Source organism: Ischnura elegans, chromosome 7 (genome assembly GCF_921293095.1).
Source record: "Ischnura elegans chromosome 7, ioIscEleg1.1, whole genome shotgun sequence".
Classification (NCBI taxonomy): Eukaryota; Metazoa; Arthropoda; class Insecta; order Odonata; family Coenagrionidae; genus Ischnura; species Ischnura elegans.
The window spans coordinates 36263072-36272083 of NC_060252.1; positions in this window are offsets into that span (position 1 = coordinate 36263072).

Here is a 9012-nt window from a genome sequence, read left to right on the forward strand (position 1 = left end):
TCCTTCAGTCAATCAGATCGCACGGTCGATAACAGGGATTATAACGCAACGCTTGAATTTTAATTGACTGACAGTTGTAAATACGGAAAATGACGAAATAATCGATGGAAAAAGGGGCGGTGGGAATGACCGCGTGAATGAGAAAATGATGGCTCACGCGATCACTCTTTTGGTCCAGAGAATCCATCATTGGAGCTATCATTCTGAGGGACGGAAAATGATCGTGTGATTCAGGCTTTATTATCATTATCATGAATCATACCAGCTAGAATTAATTAGGCGAAGCAACTTCAATTCCATTATCAGCTTATCTTTAAACTCTAATGATGACTACTTGATGCCTTCATCACCTGCTCCTCATACCTTATTTGAGGCCTTTCTTTGTAGATATGCCCTTCCATTTGTCACTAGACGGTTGTTCCATCAGGCTACAACGCCTAATCGGTCGATTAGGTTGACTCGTCTTCTTCTTAAGGTTTTTTAATGATTTCCGTTTTATCGAAATCTTTCCAGTACTTGCATATTACCCACACTACGAATCCGTTTGATCTTCACACTTATCACTCACCCACTGACAGGTTGTTTTGGATGGGTGAGCGTAGAGCTCACTCATGAGTAAGCCACAGGTGTGAGAAGTTCAGGTACATATTCAGCGCAAGAGGAGCCGAATTTTTTCTCAGGGAAACTTCGTGCTATCATTTTTTTCCTGTTGGGTTATCGGAAGACTTCGCATGGGATTATACCTGCATCCTAAAACCCGGGACCTTTCGGTGAGCAGCCATGCTCTCTCCCAACTAGGCTTGCTCTTATTAAAAAAAGCGAACATAATGTTTGCTATACAGTAAGGAATGCGACCAAAATAACAGTAGGGGCCGTTAACATGATCATTTTCAAACTTTTAGCCAATGAATCCAGTTATTATCGCGTGAGTTGAATGATAATCGTCCCATATTAAGCTCACTTGTTTGGAAAGAAGAAGTTTTTAAATAAATAAAAAAATCCGAGAATAAAAATAAATAAACAAATATATTACTATAAATAAATGAAGAAATAAATAAATAAATAAATAAATAATAGGTAAACATAAATGTGGTAACATAATAAAAATGAAAATGTGATAAAAGTTACAGATGTATTTCTAATATAGTTAATGCACTTATGATATCAATGAATTTTAAAGGATTTTTTGAAATTATCTTGTAAAGACAAGGTACTTATGGTATTAATTTTAATTTTTTAGTTCTAATTCGTTGAGGTCCTTAAAATAATGACTTTGAAAATGGTTGAAATTTTCTTGAGAGCTGTCATATGTCCTTGCTCGAGGATATATAATAATAAACTACCATTATATGGAACCTATTGGCGGAAATGTATGAGATAAAAACAAAAATAATTCAATATTTGCTAAAAAATCAACGGAATATGTTTACGAAAGTCGTTATTTTTGCGTAGTATTATAATTTTTTCGTATTTTTGTTCTGATTTTTGTTAGAAATATATATTTGGCTTTTATTTAAAGAAATGCCCTATAATTGATTATTTTCAGTGGCGGTTTATCAAAATACTAACACGAGGGAAGACATATACTAATTCCGATTCCTTGGCTAAAATTTTGGCGTGAGTCATTCACCGATGGCCTCAACTATATACAATACAAGTAAAAGTATAATCAGTATTTGTGAAAGTAATTCCGAAAACCAGTTGTATAATTGGAAGGTATAATGAAAAATATGGAATGATTTCTCATACGCGGCCTCCGAAAAATGAAATAGAAAGAGTATACAAGAAAACTGATAATCTGTAGACTGGAATACGATGACCAGTGGCGTAGTGAGGGGGGAAATTAAGGGGGTCCGGATCCCCCCTCCCCCGAAATATAAAAACACAATCACTTTGCTTCCTAAAAGAAAACAAAACATTGAAAAATCATGAATCTACAAAAGATTTCTGTGAAAAATAAAATTTTTTCGCTTAGGAAAAGTGTTAAAAATTTTATGAAGCCCTCTACTGTTTTTCAAAAGCTTTCCTTCCTGGTTTTGGACCCCCTTCCCCGAACGAAATTCTTGGCTAAACCTCTAGCGATGAGTGAAGATTAAACAGCAACGTTTTTTCAGCATCATCTATTTGAAAATAGTCATTGGTCATAAAAATCAAAAGAAAATTATGAAATAGCACGTAAATAAGATGACTCTATGCTTTATAGAAGAGCTATCCTCTATTTCCTTTTCTACTTCCATTGGCGACCCACTCAAGAGAGATTGCTCGGGGCACTTCATGCGAAAACACCTCCGTCATGCCCTTGACCGTTGACCACCAAGGACAAAGTTCAAATTTTGAAACTGAAAGACCTAAATTCTCATTCCCGAATGGATCTTCACCATGACGTCACAGGGCTGTTGACAAAGTGATATTTATTTCACAATCGAGACAAATAAAAACATAAACCCACATCCGCCAAGAAAATTTTTTAACTGCGATTGTGAAGATATTTAAGTACATTCCTCCTGAGCAGTGATGGAAAAATCGACATCGATTGTAATCGAAAATCTAGCTTTTACACTCAAACATCGTAGAATTTGATATAGAGCCATGATTTTCGAGTTTCGATCCAAACTCGATTTTAAACTTCGATCTCGATCATTTCGAGTGATCTGAATGGCGCAGAGTGGACTAGAATCGAAAAAAAGCTGGCCAAGACCTCAAAAACGATTTTTTTTGAGCTAGGAAGTTGAAATTCGCAAACATATTTTCAAATAAACTGTGCATAAATTTTCAGATTATTTTTTTCCTGTGCCTTCACGTTATAAAATATATTTGAGGTCAAAGTTGAACAAATTTAGCGAAAAACGACCACCCTCGATTTTTTCTGAAAATTTCCAACTTTATCCTCGTTTTATTGACAAAACTGTTTGTACCATCTTAATTATAACTTCGTTTTCTTACATTTGGAGGGTTTTTAAAGATTTTGTGTCTCCATTAAACATTGATCTATAACAAAATGGCGGAGCCTGTTTTTAGCCAATTTTTTACATAAACGTATGAAAAAAGTAGATTCTTCCGCCGACTTCCGCCAAGTTACTTATACCACATCATTCTATGAAGCTTGTACATTTCGAATCTAAAGTAAAATTTTGCACCAGCACGCACCCCCGAATTTTACATCGTTTTTTCGAGCGTGCCGACTCCGGTTCTTGCTGCTGGCGACGGGGAGTACGGCGATGCGGCAAGCGTGTAGATGCGATATAGCCACATTCACTTTTATATCTGGATAACAGATAAAAAAAGTGATAGAAAATAATCACCCGAAATTACAATTAATAAATATTGCTACGAATGACTCTTATTATGCAATCGCTGGGCACTGCAAGAGGTACACTGAAAGGCTTCTTTCTTTCGAGTGCATTCCATATACACTACGGAGAATGGACTTACATCCAAGAAAACAAGCAATAAACATTTTTTGGATGAATTGTATTTAAGGAAAGACCCGTCAACTTTTTAAATTGATCGATTTTTCGGTTCAGATTTCGATTTTGTCGAGGTCGAACTTTTCATTTCGATTAAAATACGATTCTTCGGAAAATCGATTTCGACCGAAATTTTTCCAACACTACTCCTATGGTCGTCTTAAGTAATCCAGTGAACTATCTTGGTGATTCATCAACTTGTATTTTTAGACTCACCCGTGTAGCTACACAGGGTATTAACGAGGCCAGAATCTAATGTTGTTCAATTTCTACGAGTGATCTCGATGGAAAGGATGGATCTTCATGACAAGCATATTTTTGGGTAAAGATGACAAGCATACTTACTGGAAATAATGGAATAAAACTTTGTAAGGTTAACTATTGTATAATAATGAACCTTACAAATAGTAAACCTTACACAGTTTTATTCCATTATTTCAAATATGGAGAGGTTTCACAAATTCAAGCCTGAAGTTATCAGTTATATTTTTTGCAAGTTAAAATGATCTATTCAATGCCCGTTCCAGTTTACTTTTATGGTACTTGCACGTAATTTACAGACATTAGGCTTCCTTATAGAATTTCCGTTTCGTACCCATCTTTTTCCGTCAGTTGGCTTATTTTGACTGGATTCGAAAATAAACTAATAAGTGGCTAAGTTATTGCAGTATTCAACAGTATATATTTGTGACAAATCGACAGCAAGAAGAAGAGTGAAAGTTTCCTCCAAGAGCCTCATATGCTCAGAACGCTAGCAGTGGTCAGCGGAAACGGGAAATTCAAAGTTCCAAAGTTCACTTATATGAGTTTCATATATTCCAGTTGGTATTTGTGCTTAAAGTTTGGTCAATGGACTTGATTCGAGGCACTAGCGTCCTTTGCCATTCAGAATGAACTCGTGTAACGACACTGTTTTCTCAAGAAATGTAGCTGGAAGGATCAGAAATATCGACTTTAATCTTTAATTTAAGGAGAAATAAGCTGCACGGTATAGGAGTAGCTAGAGTCGCACAAATTGTGTTTCCAACATGATTTTAAATACGAATCATCGGGTTACAAGTGCCTCCCGATAATGTTTAAAATTCTGACCGCATTTGGCGCTGACTGCCGTTGCTACTGCTAAATGTAACCTTGGTCAGTGCAAGCTAGCGTAATAGGAGCGCAAAGGCAACTTTTTTATTTTCAATCTAAGGTACATGCATAGCAGCCGAAATTATTGTCCGCCAAATCATCCACTTTGGAGTTACAATCTAATCGCTATTCGAGTTTCATGTACCCGGAAAAAAACGAGTCATCATAAACCGGCTATTCCCGCAGCGAAGTAAAAAAAATTGCTGCTAGAAGCAGAAATCTGAATCATTTAGTATATTCTCGATTTAATAAACAACCACGAGAAGGAAGCCTAATCCGTTAGAGGCCTTTGAATTTGCAATGCCATCATTCATAACCGTCACATGAAACAGCCTTTTTGCAGCTAAAGTCTCTTACATTATGCAATCGCTTCCATTCATCATGCTTCCCACATTACTCATCGTTTATCAACATGGAAACACCTGCGAGTATTCCTGGACATTATCATGGGCTAACCGTAGGGTTGATTATCTCGTTTTCTCATACAAGTTGCTTGAAATATTCAATTGAAAGTTTCAAAGTTAAATGGATGATAGAATGAAATTCTAATCGGGACAGTAGATTCATATTTAGAAAAATTAATTTTTCTGTGAAATTTTTTGTTAAAATTTATCACACTTTTTCTCTTTTTACATAAATGAAATGTTCGATTGGAAAGATCGGAAATTGGAATTTAGGAGGGGTAATTTTGCCATACACTGAGATGGGAATTACTTAATGCTTAAACCTCCTGGGTTCTGGCATATTGTTTACAATACATCGACGTTTGAATTTCTTACCGCTTGACTAAGTGAAATGTTGTTATTGCAACTTGTTCAGTGCTTCCTGACAGATAATAGCATCATACAGAAGCACATAAATCGCTTATGATATTTGTTAATATCCAATTAATAAAAAAAACTATAAGACAGACAAAAAAGAACGGAATTTATCCCGGGACTGAGGAGGTTAAAAGAGACCACGGCTCATCTACTACGCCAGTCAAATGCATATTATATATAGGCTACTTAAACTTTTTTGCTGTAGCTGATTCCGCTCCAAGGTAGGGTAAATTACTTTTTATAGTTTATTTATTCATTAACAGCCTATGTGACCGTTACATTGAATATAAAACTCATAATATTTATCTTTAACAATTGAGTGGGTGAGAAGCCAAGGGGTACAAGTGATTTATTTTTTTATACAGTTATGTGCAGAAATTACGTAAAGAAAACAAACGAGTTAAATTAGATATTTAGTAGTGCATTTGATTTTCTACTCGATGTCACCACGGAGTAGAGACTCACTCGTATCCCTTGGCAACCAAGTTTTTGTGCATTTCTTCTAACAATTAACTTTACCTAACTCTGTTAAAAAAAATCACTTGTACCCTTTGGCTTCTCACCCCCTCAATTACAAATTATGAAACAAGAAATAAGAATAAAACATAAAAATTTAGGTGAAGATGACTTTTCGAAGCTGCCTCTTGAATGATCTGAAGATATCCAGGGAAGGGTACCTAGATGAAATGGTGTGGCACAAAGTAGGAAGTCCGTAAAGAAATTATCTAGGAATGTACGGAATGTAGGTTGGTGTTATAGGTGATTATTGCGAAAGGCGCGGGTGGGAATGAGAATCGAAAAGAATGGGAGTATTTCAGACGATCGGTATTAACCATTTAAAGGCAGTGTAAATGAAAGAAATCATAAATATTCCTACGGTAGGGGCAAATAATATATTTAAGAGCGAGAAGAATAACAGAGGTGAGGAACGCGGTGTTGGATAACTGAAATGAAGCGAATCGAAGTAATTATAAGTTAATAATCCTAAGATTGGTTTGACGCAGCTCTCTATTTCTCTCTCCTATCCGCTAACCTTTTTAAAACGACGTATTTCTTCTCTTTTACATCCTTTATGACCTGTCCTACGTAGCTCATTCGGGGACATCCCTTGCCCTCAGTGGCGCCGACTCCATCGGGCCCGAGGGGGCCCGATGGGGCCCGACCCCCCTCAAAAATTCGTTATGGGTGTGAGGAAAAAATGTATCAGGCTTTTCGATATTCTCCGGAGTGTACAGATATCGAGATTCGAGTTATCAGGGTTCTAATGTTGATCATATGACTCTTCTACAATGCTTAAAAAACTTAAAACTCACTACTTATAAAACTTCCCGGGGTTTGGGCCCCCCCAATTTTTTGTGAGTCGGCATCCCTGCTTGCCCTTCTCCCCTTCCACTAGTCCTTCAACGATAGTCTTCATCAGGCCGCCATGCCTCAAAATGTGGCCAACTAAGTTGTCCCGTCTTCTGCTGAAGGTTTTTAGGAGGCTTCTCTTTTCTCCCACTCTTCTTAGCACTTCCTCGTTACTTACACGGTCAATAAATTTTATCTTCATCATTCTTCGGTAGTACCACGTTCCGAATGCTTCCACTCTTGACTTCTCTACTGCTGTCAACGTCCAAGCCTCGCTTCCACAGAGAAACATACTCCATATGTTGCATCTGATGAATTGTTTCCTTACTTCTATGCTTGTATTCTCACTGTAAGAAGATTCTCCTTTTCGTAGAAAGCCATATTCGCCTGCGATATTCTACTGACTATTTCTTTCTTGCATAGTCCATCGTTGGTAATTTGGCTTCACAGGTAAGAAAACTCTTTCACCTCTTCCAGCTTATGCTTTCCTAGGCTAATGTTTGTCTTAGCCTCCTCTCTTTTTCTGCGTACTAATATTGAGTTCTAGCATTTTCAAGTTATAGGGATAGGCAGTGGAGTAGACAACGGAGAAGTAATCGAGGATTGGGAGGACGCAGTCAGTGAACATAGCCTTCATGGCAGTAAAGAATATAGGTAAAGAACTCCCTCGATTGGCGTGACCTATGATTTTCAAAATAATGTTTACAAAAAAAATGGAAATGGAGTGCTAGTCTTAAACCGCAGTGGAATCTCTTTTTAATAAAAACCGAAGGTTAAAGCGTAGTGGAGTGGAATTTTCCACATTAAAATAAATAATTGCAATTTTCCACGATTATAAAATTTATTACGACATAGGTTTCTATGTTGTTACATCATATTCACCATGAAAATTGATATCTAGGTCGTAATAAATATTATGTTAATTAACATTTCGAAGTATAGGTATAAGAATGATAGGCAAAATTATTTGCCAGCGTTAATATATATTTTTATATTTTCTTCAGGGCTATCAATGAATATGATGACATTAAATAGATACATGCAGGCATGAAAGATTATTAAAATGTCTTTAACATCAATGAAATAAAAAATAAAAAAGAGTTCAATTTTCCTAAAATTAAAAATAAAATAAAAGAATTTTGACATACCTTTTCTTGAAAAGATTTGTTTACTGATGGACACTAATCAAGTACAATACCATAGTTACCACAAATTTGGGTTTATTTCTGATATTTTACTGCAGCTGTTTTTGTTTTTAGATATCCGAATCATTTCTCTAAATAATTAATAAAATTACTTTCATAATCTACAATTTCAGAATTATAGAAGTCAAAGATAAGGATATTGTCTATACCATGGTTTGCAAGGGCACATAGCGATAAATATTATATTTGTGGAAAATTGCAAGTATTTATTTGAACCTAATTTCTTTTTATCTAATTAGCGGTGGCTTCCGCCTTGTTCTTCTTCCCAGGGGCACTTCCTTGATCAGACGACGGCCGTAATATTATGCATACACTCTACATTCCCACTTGGCAGTTGCGCAGCTCTTCCCTCCGTCCACTTGTTATGGGCTGACCTGCGAGGGGACGGCCAGTCTCAAAGCATGGCGCCCTTGAAGCGCAGTCTATGCTCCAAGTAAGGCACTCAACGACGCCTTATGCGCCGACGTGCTCTGCAAATCCAGAGTGCGACCGTACCATACGATCACATTCGTGCTCTAGACTCCACTAGAACAAGTGCTCCTCAAGACTGAGTGTTACTTAATACCCGCACACGACGCCCCGAACATTATCACATACTAACGCAGTGATCCAACCCGAAGGTTGATCAGGGAAGGTGAGGGTGGAGCTCAATCCAGACTAATCCACTTGTTTGTGAAAAGTAAAAATTCGGTGTAGGGGTTGCGGTGGCCCTTCCCTGGGATACCTCGCACTCGGAGCATTCTTTGTGCTGGGGTGTCCTAAGGCTTCGCTGGGGGGAGGATATTTTTTCGGGCTAATGCCACGTTGACTCATTTTGTGGACGACAGTTTCGGGCGTATTCCAGCTCCCGTCCCCACGTCCTAATCTAGAACTTCGCGAGGGATTTGTACCCGGATCCCCTTCGTTGGGAAGCCAAGTGCCCTACCCAAAAGTTTACCACACTTACCCCCCAATTCGCTTGCGCTTCAAAAATGGCCCCTACATACCTGGGCCTCCTGCATTCTGCATTCCCCCTCTTGGTGTACCTGCTCGCGGTGT